General features: G+C 37.4%; 1 protein-coding gene and 1 long non-coding RNA gene across 8 annotated transcripts in view; one reads left to right on the forward strand and one right to left on the reverse strand.

Moving 5' to 3' along the window:
- Nucleotides 1-14,746, reverse strand: part of RALYL (RALY RNA binding protein like) — a 782,895-nt gene that overhangs the window by 535,147 nt on the left and 233,002 nt on the right. The window lies entirely within an intron of this gene.
- LOC110127939 (uncharacterized) overlaps nt 1-14,746 on the forward strand; it is a 37,145-nt gene that overhangs the window by 3,460 nt on the left and 18,939 nt on the right. Inside the window, exons 2-3 of the long non-coding RNA XR_011491375.1 lie at nt 9,099-9,153; nt 13,984-14,066. This is a non-coding gene — a long non-coding RNA (uncharacterized lncRNA). The remainder of the gene's footprint in view (nt 1-9,098; nt 9,154-13,983; nt 14,067-14,746) is intronic.

Consider the following 14,746-nt stretch of genomic DNA (forward strand, 5'->3'; position numbering starts at 1 on the left):
AAACTATAAATCTTTCACATGAAAATAAATCCAAGGAAATATATAAAAGAAAAATTGAACAATAGGCAATTTCTCCCTTAAAATAGTGTTTGTCAATTCTATCTTAAAAGTCAATTTAAAATAGTGTTTGTCAGCTCTATCTTAAGAATTGATAAACTGAAACATTTTAGTAGACATAACCAATACCTAATTGCCTTCATATTCCATGTCTAGTGTGGCAGATAAACTAGGAGATTTAAAGTAGAGGTCCTATGGTAATTATAGCAGGTAACTTCCAACTTACATATGTTATCTTTGTGAATTCATTCATCTCATGAATATATTATATGTGTGTTTCTACGTAAGTCCATGCACGTGAGCATGTATTGTGAACAAATAAAAAAGGATAGAAATTGATAGAGATATTAGAGCAAATTTTCTAACTTGATTTCTGAATGCAATAAGCAAAGACATTGACAAAGGGTCAAGGAAAGAAAGAGGTCTTTAATTGGATTAAGGCTGACTGAATCCATTTAGGAGAAGAGCTCTGTGTTTTGTTTAACCATGAGCCATTTCAGATTAGCTGTATTCTAAAAAACGACAAAAGAAAGTAAATCATTTAAACGCTAAATCTGAAATGAAACCAATTTTTCACAGTCCATGTTAGAATGAAGCCAAGATACACGCAGGACTCCTTAGAAGTGATGGAAATTTTATCAATATGGAATCAAGAGCTCTTATGATCAATGACCATCTGGTCACCTGAGTGTTTTTTTTTAGTCCAACATTAGCTTTGAGAAATAAAAATATCCTTTATATAGAAAATGATAAATAATACATTAATTTTATATATTCTACAGAACTCATTTTTAAAATAATTTCAATATAAGCAAAGTATATTAAGTAATTTTATATATATGTATGTACATATATGTATATATACACACATGTGTATACATACAAAGAGTGGAGAAAGAACATGAGAAGACAAGTAATTAGCAGATAGCAGAAAACGATAGTGAAAAACGGACTTTGCAAAGTGTTTTGTTTCATGTACATTTGCTTGGACATCATTATGTAGGTCAATGTTTTCTGGAAATGTGATTTTTGGAGCGGTAGCGACAGAGAAACACAGCACGTTTAATTAAAATGCAGACTGCTGGGCAAGCTCAGAATCTAAAATCTCTAGGATGCAGTCCAGAAATCATCACTTTATCAAGCCCCCCAAGAGCGTCTATGGAAGTCTAAATTTGAGAGTCACTCCCAGATAAAGTGCAGGAAGAACCCTATCCGTTTCCTCCTCCAAAGACTCTGAAGAGAGTGCCGAAAGGGCTGGAGGGTTGAGGTAGAGGCTGGACTTCTGGTTGACCGGCTATTCCAGCTGCTGCGGCAAACTGTTGTCTACCTCATCTTGTTAAAACGCTCCTCCCATGTATGCTGTTAGGGAAATTAAAATAGAGGCAGTCTTGTTTAGGCTTCAGAAGTAGGGGGACAAGACCCTGACCACCTGCTGACTTTGCCTGATCCTCCTGGACCACAGGGCTTGCAAACACACCAGTTGTCACCAGCAAGTCAACCAGCACTTTAGACGACAAAGCAGTGGGTTTGGAATCGCTTAGGTCCCTGGGGGTGTAGGCAACCCCTCCCCCATCCTCCTCTGGGCCTAAGAAAATGTTCTCACTCAGAAGGAAAACAAACAGCCTTGTAAAAGTTAAAGAGAAACAAGAGCTGCATTTTTGCTTACAGACTGATGATGATATCAATTTGCGATCTGGGATTATAAGCAGAAGCCCCCAAAGCCGCAATTTGAAGTCTCTTCCGGGGTGTTGGTGTGGGATTGGGGGTAGTGGCCACACCTCCTGGGTCAGACCCTTTCCCAGTTGGGAGTCCACGCTGTTTATATGAGGGGCTTCCCAGTTCTGTTCAAGTCTGGATGTAGGTGGCTGACCCAACCTGGTGAGTATACGCTGTCACTTCTCTCTATTGTTTCTATTTCCTTTCTTTTAGTAACTATATCATGAAATTAAGTCAAATAATCGTCCATAAAAAATTGAAATTATTTGTGTGTAATGAGTGGTTTCTTTTGTTAACAATCCTTCAAACCTAAAACGAAAGTAAAACATTCAGCAAAACATACACATTTGCTCTTTTCCATTTTGAATAATTGGAGGCAAATTCCTCTTTGTTTTTTCACTAGTAAATGGAACTGCAAAATTAGTAAAATGGCCCTGGATTTATGTGTGTATATATATATATTGGAGAAGGCAATGGCACCCCACTCCAGTACTCTTGCCTGGATACATATATATATACATATATATGTATATGTATATATATCCCAAAGTATAAAGAAATTCGGGATAACAGTACATCTTTTTACTTATCTTTGGCTGAAAAGATATATACTTATAAGATACATATATGCTTACATATATATGTGAAAGTGAAAGTCGCTCAGTCGTGTCCGACTCTTTGCGACCCCATGGACTATACAGTCCATGGAACTCTCCAGGCCAGAACACTGGAGTGGGTAGCCTTTCCCTTCTCCAGGGGATCTTCCCAACCCAGGGATCAAACCCTGGTCTCCCGCATTGCAGGCGGATTCTTTACCAGCTGAGCCACCAGTGAGTATGTCTTATTCCCCAGTTTCATTGCCTCAAATGCGGCTGCCCAGATGCTGCAGCGGTAGCAGCCAAACCCAGATTTACCTTGCACCTCAAGTTGTCACTTGTGGACGCTATTCTCCAAGCACCACACACACACACACACAAACACAGTTCTGTTTCCTATCAACTGATGCTGCAGTTGGACCCCACAATTGGGCTGATCAAGTTTCCAGTGGAGCCAGTATAGACATCTACTTTGATAGTCAGCTGAAGAGAAAAGTTTTGAATTGCTGTTTTGCAAAATCAGACAAGACGCTGTGGAAGAATATGTATAAGTTCAGATACTGTGTATTAGCGATTCTAGCAGGCATTTCAGTATAGCACTAGACAAGAAAGTATTAGATTAACACAGGTAGGAAGGATGATGCTACAGGTGCAGAACGGGATAAAAAGAGTTGAAAAGACTGGGGAGATAGCGAGTTCCAGGCGGAACAACAAAAGAAAAACCAGAAATGATGACACACAGTAAGGTTCCTAAAGCAGAATTCATGAGCATCGAAATTACAGGGACCAAGGAGGTCTGGGTGTTCTAGTGATGGCATAAATTATGAACGTGAAAATAAGCCATGAAGCAAAGACCTCCACGAATCCACAGAGGGTCACAAGAAGAAATAAAACACAAATTGTCTAGAGAGCTATCAGCTACAGAAAAGCGGAGGCTAGACAAAAAAAAGAAAAAGCCTAGAAAGCAGAAATAGGAACTGAGATGCTCGTAACATCTCCCTGACACCCTTATGTTTCCACGTACGGAACTGCAGAGAAAACACAGCGGCCCCCAGAGGCGGCTGCGGAGGAAACGACCGCGAACTAGGGAGTCTGTGGCTCAGAGAGCGCAGAAATCCTGAGGGGAACATTGAGACGATGCAGGGGAGACACTTAAGATCTAAAGGAGGCTCCAGGTGATAAGATGGAGAAAGCCCAAAGATGCTAGCACTACGAGGGAGGTGAGGAGAACCACAGAAACGAGAGGCAGGTTTCCGGAAAGGGGACAAAGAGTCAACTAAATTCACTGAACTTAAGGATCTTAATGGAACTACATTAAAACTAGAAGACTAAATCCAGAGTCCCCACTTACCTTCAAGTGAACGTAAGTTTTAGTTAAGTACTAAAGTAGGAGTTTATAGGCTCTATTGCATTCAACCAAGGGGATGATTCATTTCTATCGGGGAAGGGAGTCTGGGTTCAGATCTTCCTCTCCTGACTACTTCTATTCAGACAGCAGCAGTCCTGCATGACATGCAGATTAACTTGCCATTAAACATTTATAATACTAGCTCACATTTATTGAGTGCCTAATACATGACAAGGACTGTGCTGTATGTTCCATGTGGATTATATCACTTTATTCCCAACAGAAGATTATAGGGAAGCCTTTATTATTACCTCCATTACCTCAGATACACAGCAAGCCTAAATAATGTGCTCAAAGTCCCATAATCAGTGAGTAATAGAATTAGAATTCAAATCCAACCATTTGACTCTACAGTCCTTATTTTAAACACCACATTGTATGGTGTGCTGAGGATGTATGACCACAGTGCTTGAGCACCACTGTATGATGTGCAAGGATACCCAGATTAGATACTATAGTTCTTACCAAGTGTGTGTACTTGGGCACTTTAATTGGGATATAAAGAGGTCAGCAATTACTCTACGCCAGGAAAACCAGGTGATGCATTACAGGGTCAATTTCTATTCCCATATTTCCTTTATGTCATTTGATCATCCTCTGTTCAGCCACTTAGGGAAAAAGAAGACCTTTATGTCTTCAAGAAAGTGCATTTACTCAAAAAAAAAAAAAAAAAAAAAAGGAGGGACAGAATAGAAAGGCAAAATTAAAATTCTTGACTTTTGATTTCCAAGAGCTGATGCACTGAGACAAGCAATAGAAATTAAAAAAAAATACTAGGATTTTAATATTTTCCCAATTGAGAGCTACTAGGTGTTCTCTGGAATAGGGGAGAAAAGAGAGAACCAGGGTGGAAGAAGATCAATATCAGTATGAAGTGTATCTCTGGGACAGGCCTTTGTCTTGCCTGTTCCCTCTACCCTGAGATAACCTCAGCATACATGCATGGGGTTATGGCATAGGGAGGACCCATCCCCCTTCCCAGTTTGGTATCTGAAGGCAGGTAGTAATCTCATACCGTGTCATGAGAGTAAGAAAAAGATGACTACAGTCCCAGCAATAAGGACCATGATAAAAACTCAGCCCACCAAGGAAAGCATGCCATAGAAGAAAAGACACTGGAGGGCTAAGGGTCTCCATCTGACTTTGTAATGTCATTTCCGCCCCTTGAATTTTGTTGCAACCCCAAAGAAAATTACTGTCACTATCAAAAGTCCATGTTTTACATGGACTATGTTCCCAGCATTTTTCCTCCGTCTACTGAATACTGCGGATTCTAATTTGGACTTTCCATTTACCACCCTGCCTTGTCAAAATGGTTCATGGAACTTTGGGCCTAAAGAGTCTGGAAGAACAGATTTTTCAGTTCATATTTTTGGAACACCAAGAAATGGACACTACTCTCCAGGAATGCTTCTAAAAATACTCTTTTCCTTTCCTAATTGGTGCATATAGTACAGCTGCTCCATGCTGTCTCAAAAACCTCCTCAGATTCATTGCTTCTTCATCTCCCTTCACTATTCCGTATTCATTGCTTAGCATTCAGTCAGACACAGTGTAGATATTTGGTAAATATTCAAAAATTTCTTTGAAATAAGAAAAGGAAGAAAGGGAAGAAAAAGTGTAAATACTGATGGTTGGTTTATTGCTCTATGGAAAGAACTTGTATAAATTATATAAAACATCTAAGAAAGCTGTGTTTTCCTAGGGTATGAATTCATAAAAATTCCTTTCTCCGTAACTTGGTACAAGAATTGACTTAAAAAGTACTAGTTTTCATGAAAGGCCACTATTAATAATTAAGTCTGGAAAAGTGCACACTAGGACTGATACAATAGGGCAAACTAAGAGAACAAGTATCCTAGTTTTCAATGACCTTCAGCAAAACCAAACTCACTAACTGAATATGCTCCTTGTACAAGGATAAGAGTGATGCTATACAATACAACGATATCTGTAACGTTTCATTTGTCTTTAAATGACCCTTAATCATGTACTTTTGTTGGCATTGAAAAAGTCTGATGACTGATGTTGGTATCCAAGAGTAACAGATGTGTTAAAGGTTGAATACTTCATAAATGAATGAATTAGAAAGAAGCATGTTGATAACAGAGGATGACTGCATTTCCTATAAAAAATACATTAAAATTGTATACACCCAAGGGATACACATAATTAAATAGTTAAGTGATACTGCCATGACAACGCAGCAGTTTTTTTGTTATCTATACAGGAATATCAGTTTTTATTTCTAGATGAGGTCTGCACATCCAGACACAGTGCCTCTAGGACTCAGAGGAGTAACAATTCAGTTAGAATTGCAGAACAGACTGGTGGATCCAGGCAAGGAAACTGTTCACTGAGTTTGTGTTTAAACTGAAAATGAGAGTATCAGGTGGCCTAATTCTAACTTCAATTCTGCTCGTAAGAAATTACTTGTGTTCTTATATTCTTTCTGGAAAATTAAATACATGAAATAAATATTTTCAGTTTTGACAGGCCATCACAATCACAATCACTATAGATATGAAAATTAGGAATGCCTAGGACCTACTCTACCCACTCCAGTGTTCTTGCCTGGAGAATCCCAGGGATGGAGGAACCTGGGGGGCTGCCATCTGTGGGGTCGCACAGAGTCGGACACGACTGAAGTGACTTAGCAGCAGCAGCGGCAGCGGACTCACTGTAAATCTCGGATTTCAGTGTTTCTAGGCTATAGGTCTAATCTTGTTTAAAGAGCTCCAGATGGTTACCACATGCATTCAGGGATAGGGACCAATGCAGTCCTGGGGTGGGACTAGAACACAGAATCACTGCAACTTATTCCAGATCTCCTAAGCCATATAGTTGGGTTTCAGCATGGACCTCTAAAGCCTCTCCCAGAATAATATATTTCTTTAATTATTTTGAGTGAAAATAAAGTATAAATACCAGTAAGCCATAAAAACGCAAAGAAAGAAAGAAACATCACTTCCTTTCAGATATTCAGACATCACCTGTAGTGATAAAATGGCACCAGAACTTTATTAAATTTTAATAATAATGTAAATGCTGGTAGCTGAATCCTAAATGAGTCTGTACATCAACTATATTCAAAATCATGTATCTTGGATGCTCTAAAATCACAGTGGAAAGTGCAAAACCAGGAATAACAGACGCTCCATGTTCTGTGTCAGTCAATCACACTTGGTCTGCTTCTCTACCTGCTTTCCTTCTCCTACCATTAAAGGTGCTGAAGATATTTAGTCATTTGAAATATTGACGTAAGTAAACTTTCTAAACCACAGTCACATATAAGAGAGGCTATTTTCAGCAAACCTTTCCTGGGAAAATCACATTAATGTACTCTGGATAAAATAAAAGAAAGACCATCAGAAATAGATCAAAACTGGATAAAAACAGAAAAATGTTAATGTTTCTTTACTACAATGAATAACCATTGATGTAGAATTTATATTAATAGAGGTAAATATAATTTCTAAGAAAATTATGAGATTATGGGAAAGTAAATCTCATAGGGAACCAAGAAGGATGAACATGATGAAACCACTTTGTAACACACTATGGTTAAACATATTCTTTTACAAATTCATATTAAGACTTCTTTACCTAAAAAATGATTTGAGATTATATTGCATATAATAAAAAATCTGAAATACTAAAATGTGATTTCAATAAGTCAAAAGCCCCAGCAACATATTTGCCATACAAGGAAAACTAAGATTAGAAATAATAATATATTGCAGTCAGCAAAATCTAAGCTACATTTCTAATGATGAAAGATTCAGATCATGACTTAAAATAGAAAACAAGAAACTGATCTTCTTGATTACATTAGTAACTCCCTGTAATAACACTCATTCTATATGCAAATTATTTGTGAAATGAAGATTATCTATTCAATTCATATAAAATCTTATGCATTTCTCCTTCATTTTGAGCAAAGCATGAAATAGACATTATAACAATTTGCACTTTTATGCATGTTCTAATTGAAGATCAACTGTGTTTGACAACTTTAAATATAAGGCTTTCTACAAAGAATACACTCCAGAGAATCATGAAAAAATAAGACAAAGTGAGATAAATTCTCCTTTTTCACATGCAAAACATACACCCAAAGAAAGATGTTGGAAGTCCAACTAAGTTAAACTGCTCATCCAAAAACATTTCTAAATATATAGAATTTGGGTGTCAATAGAGTTATGTCTGACATGAAGAGGGGTTTTTTTAAAATACATAGTGAGCAGTCAGAATAACACCTAACTTTCACCCCAGAATCTATGTAATTCTTTAAATTAATGAAAATTACACAAGGTATCCCCTGGAGTAGGAAATGGCAACTCACTCCAGTATTCTTGCCTGGAAAATTCCGAGGACAGAGGAGGCCGGCGGGCTATGGTCCATAGGGTTGCAAAGTATAACAAAAACAGAGAAATGGATAACTTCAAAAATATTGAAAATAACCTAAAAATATTGAAAATATCTAAATATTTTTAAATTCCCAAGACTTGCTGTTAGTGGTCTTTTTTTTTAAATTTATTTTTTTCCATTTAGTTTTATTAGTTGGAGGCTAATTACTTTACAATATTGTAGTGGTTTTTGCCATACATTGACATGAATCAGCCATGGATTTACATGTGTTCCCCATCCCGATCCCCCCTCCCGCCTCCCTCTCCGTCCCATCCCTCTGGGTCTTCCCAGTGCACCAGTCCCGAGCACTTGCCTCATGCATCCAACCTGGGCTGGTGATCTGTTTCACCCTTAATAGTATATTTGTTTCAGTGCTGTTCTCTCTGAACATCCCACCCTCGCCTTCTCCCACAGAGTCTAAACGTCTGTTCTATACATCTGTGTCTCTTTTTCTGTTTTGCATATAGGGTTATCGTTACCATCTTTCTAAATTCCATATATATGCGTTAGTATACTGTATTGGTCTTCATCTTTCTGGCTTACTTCACTCTGTATAATGGGCTCCAGTTTCATCCATCTCATTAGAACTGATTCAAATGAATTCTTTTTAATGGCTGAGTAATATTCCATGGTGTATATGTACCACAGCTTCCTTATCCATGTTAGTGGTCTTAACATGACAGTTTCGTTGGAGACTTCTACTTTTGACAATGGATTTTGAATAGAGAAATTTCAGTACTTTACACATTATTATTTATGTAACTAATAATACATATGACTAGTACTGCACTGACAAAGCAGCAGTGAGGAAGGAATCATAGTAAAAATCTCTTTAGCAAGACCTTTATTAACCCTGCTGCTTTCTCTGTTTCATTCCTCCTTGTTGATTTCTCTGTCTGCTTTCCTTTTAGTGAACATGCGGTCCATCCTCCAAAGTCTGCTGGGCTTTGCTTTCACAAGCTCTAGGTAAGTTCACCAGTTATGAACGCACCTTGGGATTCTGGAGCAAAATGTTTTTGCCTTACACTGTATGCTGCCACCTGAGCCCAATGCCTTGTGCTATTAACTGTTAGAGAATTGCAGTTACCTGCGCCCTTAATGACAAAGCTTTTCCTGCGTGTCTAAACCTATTTTCTCTCTAAGGAGCCAAGAAGATATCTGTTTAATTGCTTTTAGCATAAAAGTTATTTCAGAGAGATTGCAGATTACTTTTATCATTAATATAAAGGCTGGAAAAAAAGCCTATTATTAGGAGGCTATTAAAGAAGTAAAACCGGGACCTTAATATCCCAACTACTAATATCACCTTACAATGTAAAAGCCTTTGGGATCTGCAATTCACTTGTGATATAAATGAAAATCACAGTAAAATCTCTCTAGACTGAAAGCACCCTGCTTTTCTTAATAAGGGACAATCTTGGATCCCTATGAGAAGAATCTTAGTGAACATCAGGTGAACAACACAGATGATGCTTTGGCTTCTATTGTATTCAGAAAACCAAACACTGCCTTCAACAAAACAAAATAAAATGAAATAAAATTCAAGTGAGCACCTACTCACCTTAGGGTCTCACACTCGATCCACAGTCAATCAGACCCCCTCAATCCACTGGATGCTTTTCTCCCTAGCTCTTAATAGAGTTTGTAGTTTTGTTTGCCTTTCTGCATTTATTTAGTTAATTTTTGTTCCTCTTTGGAAGGAATATATTTTAAATTGTTTTCTATTCTAAAGTCATAATGATTAAAGTTTCAACATATTTGCTGAAATAATGAATGCTGAATACTGTGAAAACAGTCACAGCTAATTGTTGAGTGTTCAGCACATGCAGCTTCTTAAAAGCACTTCACGTGGACTAACATTCCCCCTCCTCTTCACTGCACTGGATGTAGACTCTCTTATAGCCCATCTTGATTGGTGAGGAAACAGGCAAATTCAAGTGTCTGGATATTCATCCTGTGATAAAGGGGATATTTGAGTCTAGGGAGTCTGGCTCCTGCCCCCTTGCTCCTAACCACTATTTTATGCAGTTATTTTTGGATATTAGAAAGCATATGGCAATTTCCACCAGCTGGAAACATATTTTGTTTAGAAAGGTAAGTATTTTTACTGAAGGAAAAAAAAACCACACAGGTTTTAAACAAATAATCCATGGTTGAACCTTTCCCCACTATTTAATATGGAAAAAGGAAATAATAGTTATCATTATTATGTGTCCGGCATGGCACTAAGCGTTTTACATGAATCACCTCATTTAATCCTCATCATGGTGAGGACTCTGCTTGCCAAAGTAACTTGCAGACAGACAGTGGTAGAAAAATGTCAAACGAAGCTGCTTGTTCTAAAGAGCAAAGCCAGGAAAAACTTTCAGCCATCTCCGTTTAAATTAAGGAACTTGAGATCACACGGTTGAGGGAGAAGGAATAGAAAGAATGTGGTGAAACTGATGAGGACAAATATTGGAAAAGCCACTGAAAGGATAACAAAATTAACTTGTTGAAAATTAAAAGAGAGAGAGAAATGCCAGCTGAGAGTTAATCTGAAGTGTCATAGGTAGTGGACGCCGACAGCAAGCTCTTTTTTTCCCTAATTTCGTTCCGCGATTCAGGCAGAGCAGCGGAAAGCACAGATGTTGGACTAAGGGTCCTCAGCTATGCGAGGATGTGAAAAAGTCAAGCATAAAATGTTTGACTTGCTCATTCTGAAAACAGCATACATTTTGGGGGAAAGAAAACAAAAAAACAAAAAACAAAACACTGTCCTGGTTATTGCCAAATTCCCATCCATATGGCATTTATTTCCTTTTCAATGCAATTTCTGGGGAAAAAAAATGTTATCTTAGTTTCTAAATCTAGAATAAGAGTATTTATTAACACTGAGTGCTTTTGAAAAAAAATCTTACTTTCAGAAAAACAGCCATAACTTACTGAAATGAGATTCATCCTAGAGTTTATTTCCTTTCTAGTTCTGTATGTATCATAAGCTTGGAATTCAAGCAGAAAATAATTGCATTTTCTTTCTCTGGTTTAATATACACTCTAAAATTCTAACTTAAATACTTGAGTAATATTTTCTTTAAGCATTAAGATGACAATGATAAAATAAACACATTTTAATCAAACTTATAAAATGGCTCTTATTAAATCATTTTTTTAATTTAATCTGTAAAATGCTCGGGACTGCCCCGGTGGCTCAGACGGTAAAGCATCTGCCTACAATGTAGGAAACCGGGTTCGATCCCTGGGTCTGGAAGGTCCTCTGGAGAAGGCAATGGCAACCCACTCCAGTACTCTTGCCTGGAAAATTCCATGGACTGAGGAGCCTGGTAGGCTACAGTCAATGGGGTCACAAAGAGTAGGACATGATTGAATGACTTCACTTCACTTCACTTCATAAAATGCTCAAAAAGTTAACATAGCATCACTGTGGTAGGTTAACAGACTCATTCTCTTTTGGAGTTTGGCCTTAGCAATTAATTAAAAGCTGGATATTATAAATAGTAATATCTTTTTGTTTTAACTGGGTATCATTTACAAGTTCATACTTGAAAAAAAGAAACCAAAAATAACAGAGCAATGAGATAAGGGATCTATTTTGTTGAAGAGACATAATACAATGACAAGAATTTATGTACTGTGTGCTTAATATGCGACAGAACAGTCTTTTATTGTTATTGTAAACTATATTATTTACGTATTCAAATAAGATTATGCAGTCATTATAAATCCCATTTGACAGATGAGGACACCGAGTGATTAAGAAACTTGCCCATATTTCAAAAGTTAGGGTGACTGGCATCAGGAAAGGAACCCAGGTAGGCTGGTTGTAGAGTATAGATTCTTAACATTACTTAATATTGTAGAAAAAAGAGAAAGCTTAAATATATGCTAATTGGAGGTGAATTTTCAGAGTATTTTTTGCTGTCTGGCATATGAAAGACAAAGAATAACGTAGTAATTTCAAGTGAAATAATATTTAGTTATTTCTAAAAACACCAAAGATGTGTTCTGCTCTTGTGTTTACTGAAGGCCATATTAATGGAGATTCTGTGGGTTGGCCATTTCTTGGTTCAGCTATGTGTCTGTCAAGGAGAGACAGGCCATTTGTTCTACAACATAGAATCATAAGGATATAAAAATAATAGTTTGGACTATAGGATGAAAATATATACATATATAATAAACTTCACGTAAAACATACATTATTCTTAGTAGGTTTAGAAGAAATGAATATGTGTTCTAAAGGAATGAATACAGATATCTGTCACGAATGTGCAAGATTTAATTCTAGCCTTTAGAGTCTTAGCTGAAGTTAACATTGTTTTAGAGGGTAATGTCCTTAGGTCCTATTTACAGATGTGCAGTGAATGATAGGGAAATTGTCATATTAATCACTCCTTATTTAAAAATGTCATCAACTTGAATGAGATTTGTTAATCTATAGAAAATATTGTTTATTCTCACTGACCCTCAGATTTCTCAATCTATAACATAAGATTATGTTAAATGATGTCTGTGAAAGCGTTTCTCCTCTAAGATTGGATTGATCATAATCTGGAATCCTAAAACAGTGTGGCCCGAAGTAATGACTTTTGCCCCAGTTCCTCATCACTGTCTCATTTTCACACGTTTTCTGGGATAATTACTAAAGATATCCCTTTACTTCTCAATGGTGTCCAGTTTGGCTAATAAACTATTCACATTAAAAATAATCAGAAATAGTGATAATTTTAACCTATATATCTTAGAGTACCTAGTATAGTATTTAACTATTTTTAATATATAATGAACAAAATAACATATCACAGATAGGTAAAGGGAGCTCAATAAGATATAAAAATATATATTGAATGTTGTTCAAATGCTAAAATATTTTATATTAAAGTTAGTTTATGCAACATTATGTGTGATCTAGTAAGGGGTGGGCATGGCTTCCAACCCTGGTCATCTCCTTCAGGGAAGTCAAGCATTTTCCCCCTGTAATATAATCAAGACAGATTTATCCCACTACTTGTCCCAAGTGAGGATGTCTATGGTTAATTACACCACATTGCTATGCATTCAAGGGTAATGTTTTTCTAAGCATTAATAGAAAAGCATAATGCAAGATCAATACTTTCTCTTTTTCTTTTAAATTTTAATCCTACATACAATGTAGAGTTGCTAGAATTAATTAGCAAAGAACAATATAAGGCATCCAGCTAAATTTAAGTTTCAGGTAAACACTATATTTTTAGGAAAAAGCATGTCCCTAATACAACATGTTTGGAGAAGGAAATGGCAACCCACTCCAGTACTCTTGCCTGGAGAATCTTGTGGACAGAGGAGCCTGGTGGGCTGCTGTCCATGGGGTCGCACAGAGTTGGACAGGAGGAGAAGGGGACGACAGAGGATGAGATGGTTGGATGGCATCACTGACTCAACGGACATGAGTTTTAGCAAACTCAGGGAGATAGTGAAGGACAGGGAAGCCTGGTGTGCTGCAGTTTATAGGGTTGAAAAGAGGTGGACATGACTTAGCAACTAAACAAGAACAACAAATGATTCAGAATCCACATGTAAAAAGTAACAGTATTGGTTTCTAACTCAGAGAGCTATTGTGACGAGTAAATGAGCTGATTAGCCTAGTAGAGAGTATGCAACTGGTCAGTATGAGCTACATTTTAATTACTCTTATGAATAAAAATGTACCAAATAGTTTAGTCACTTCTCTAGAATGAGTTTTAACACACTGGGAGTCATCACTAAGTCCACAGTCTCCTCTTCATTCTGGGCATTCAGCTGGATTGTATTTCCCAGGTTCTCCTGCACTGACAATGTGGCACCATACTGCTGAGTTCCAGACATGAAAGGCAAGAGGAAGTATTGTGCGATCTCTCCAGGTCAGTCCCATACAGTTTCATCTTGAGTGCTCCTGTGGGCTTTCTGCCCATTAAACTAGAAGCAATGGAGAACCTTTCCTATACTTATCAGGCCAACACTGTGAGCCCTGGACTACCAACTCAGACTCACACACACACACACACACACACACACAAAACCCCACAGATCTTATCCAATGTCAAACTCTATTGTTTATTTCCATGATACCAGAAGGCAAGGCAAAGAGGAGGAAAGTTTAGGACCACTTTAGGATTCATTCTTGCCCAGATTGAACATGAATGTCTAAGAGATAAATACAATCATCCCTAATACAACAGAGGTTTTCTTCATGAAGCATCCCCATTTGATACTTCATTTTTATGTCCTTTATATGACAATTTCCAGGGATTTATGTGGCACAAATTTGCACATGATTTTAGTCTAACCAGGAATGTTCCAATAGATGGACCAGAAAACAAACAAACACAAAGCCTCTCCAGATGGTGAATCTCCCCAGTGTGTGTACAGGAGGCCTGTCATCATCAGCCTGCTTACAGAAAGATGTGCCTGCTCACCTTTCCTCCTTTTGGGGATCCCCAAGTGAGGCACATCATGCATCACAAACCTATTGCAAATTCTTTCCTTTCAAAAAGCCAGGTGGTAGATGCAGAATCCTCAACCTGCTTGGGCTCCTAAATAA

Source organism: Odocoileus virginianus, chromosome 15 (genome assembly GCF_023699985.2).
Source record: "Odocoileus virginianus isolate 20LAN1187 ecotype Illinois chromosome 15, Ovbor_1.2, whole genome shotgun sequence".
NCBI lineage: Eukaryota > Metazoa > Chordata > Mammalia > Artiodactyla > Cervidae > Odocoileus > Odocoileus virginianus.